Genomic DNA, 1996 nt, shown 5'->3' on the forward strand with positions numbered 1-1996 from the left:
TCAAGTTTGTCCCATGATCCCTATTCATCATCAGGATAAAGGTACCAGGGCAACTCTGCTTCTAATTACTGCCATCCCAAGGCCCCGGTCACACGGGCAGGAAACCGCGGGGGGGAGTAAAGTAGTGTGGTGCCGGGGCAAACTAAGGCACAGTTACCTGCCCAAGTTTCTTATATAGACATTATCATATACTGATCCCGAGTAAAGTAGTGTGGTGGCTTCTCTCCAAGGGGTTGGTCCTCTTTCCTGCCCGGCTGGAGGGCCCGGCCTCCCTCTCCACACACTGCCCAGCCTAGCTCTGGCTGGCGGAGACTGCAGAGGAGGCAGCTAATTTTACTTTCTTGGCCAGCCATTGCTGCAGGCTCCTCTCTCTCCTTCCAGCTGCTCAGATCCACCTTGGCAGGTGCCCAAGATCAGCACAAAGATGCCCTCTTAGCTGGAGCAAGCCATGGAAATAGTGTTACATTTCACAAATTTGCTGGCAACAAGAACTATCTAACAAAGGAAGACCTTCAGCAACTGATGGAGAAGGAAGTCCCGGGATATATGGAAAACTAGAAGGACCCAATGGCCATTGACAGGATCATGAAGAACCTGGAGGAATGCTGGGATGGGAAGATCAGCTTCAAGGGGTACTTCTCTCTGTTTGCTGGCCTGACCAATAGCTGCAATGAGTATTATGTTAAGAAAATGAAACCAATGGGGAAGAAATACTGAGAAGGTAGAATGCTGCTCTCCATTCCTTGGAGCACTCTTTCCACGCAGTATGGCATCATCAGGCCTACGAGGCCATGCTGATAACCCCCAGAGAACCTACATCCAGAGCTAACCCAACTCAGCTTAACCCAACTCCGTTTATGCCTCAAATAACCACAGCTGGGTGCAGGAGAATTGCAACCCCCCTGTTCCTACTCCCTTCCCCTCCAAAATATTTGAGCCCCCAAATCACTCTCCTCATAACAGCCAGAAACCAAAGCATCGGCTTGCTTTTACTCTATTATGTACCTTCTGCTTGGGCCATGAAATAAAGCATTTTTGGAGTATTTGACTGTGTTGAAAGAAATATAACTACAGGCTTATATATATAAAAAAGCACCAATGTGCTCTACTTAATAATTCGACTCTCCTGCTCGTAGAAGCTTCTCATCTGATGTGACAAATAAGTGGAAGTAGGAAGTGGTTGATATTCTGTTTCATGTTGTCTTCTCTAAGTAGGCCAGCTGACACCAGACATTTTATATTAAGACACCCAGAGTAGTTACGAATGCAAAGATAAGCAAGCAAAACAGTCCTCATGCCCTTTATTTTTGCTAGAAGGAAATTTGAATTTTGCTGGAAGAAAAAAATGAAATGAAATTTACTCTTTTTCATAGAATCATAGAGTTGGAAGGGGCCATACAGACCATCTAGTCCAGGGGTGTTGAACTCATTTGTTATGAGGGCTGGATCTGACATAAATGAGACCTTGTTGGACCAGGCCATATTTGTCATAAAATGTAATGCCAGGTAGTAGAGATACAAACTTTATATTTTTAGATTTTTTAAACTTAAAATAAAAACATGCTTAAAACATTCGCACTCTTGCAATATTTTGTTTATTTAACAGTATATCTGATAACTGACACCTCTTGCTCTGAATTGTTGCATCAAAATGTCTGAGTAGTAGAGATACAAACTTTATATTTTTAGATTTTTTAAACTTAAAATAAAAACATGCTTAAAACATTCGCACTCTTGCAATATTTTGTTTATTTAACAGTATATCTGATAACTGACACCTCTTGCTCTGAATTGTTGCATCAAAATGTCTGCTGTTGAGTATGCTGTTCAAGTGTGTATTTGTAAGCTGCAAACCTACTTTTGATTTATTGACATTCGCCACAGAAATCTCATGCTCAGAGTTCTGAGTCTAGGACACAAGGGTAAACATGAAATGGCTGAGTGATTAAGAGAGTCTGGTGAAGCAAGCTATGATGCAGCAGCAGCAACAGAACTG

The 1996-nt window shown here is 42.5% G+C and overlaps 1 pseudogene; it reads left to right on the top strand.

Annotated features, from left to right (window-relative positions):
- The first annotated feature begins 424 nt into the window (after nucleotides 1-424).
- Nucleotides 425-717, top strand: LOC107114155 (annotated as a pseudogene).
- The last annotated feature ends 1279 nt before the right edge of the window (nucleotides 718-1996 follow it).

The sequence above is a fragment of the Gekko japonicus genome, unplaced genomic scaffold, assembly GCF_001447785.1.
Source record: "Gekko japonicus isolate JY-2015 unplaced genomic scaffold, Gekko_japonicus_V1.1 scaffold2334, whole genome shotgun sequence".
In the NCBI taxonomy this organism is placed as follows: Eukaryota; Metazoa; Chordata; class Lepidosauria; order Squamata; family Gekkonidae; genus Gekko; species Gekko japonicus.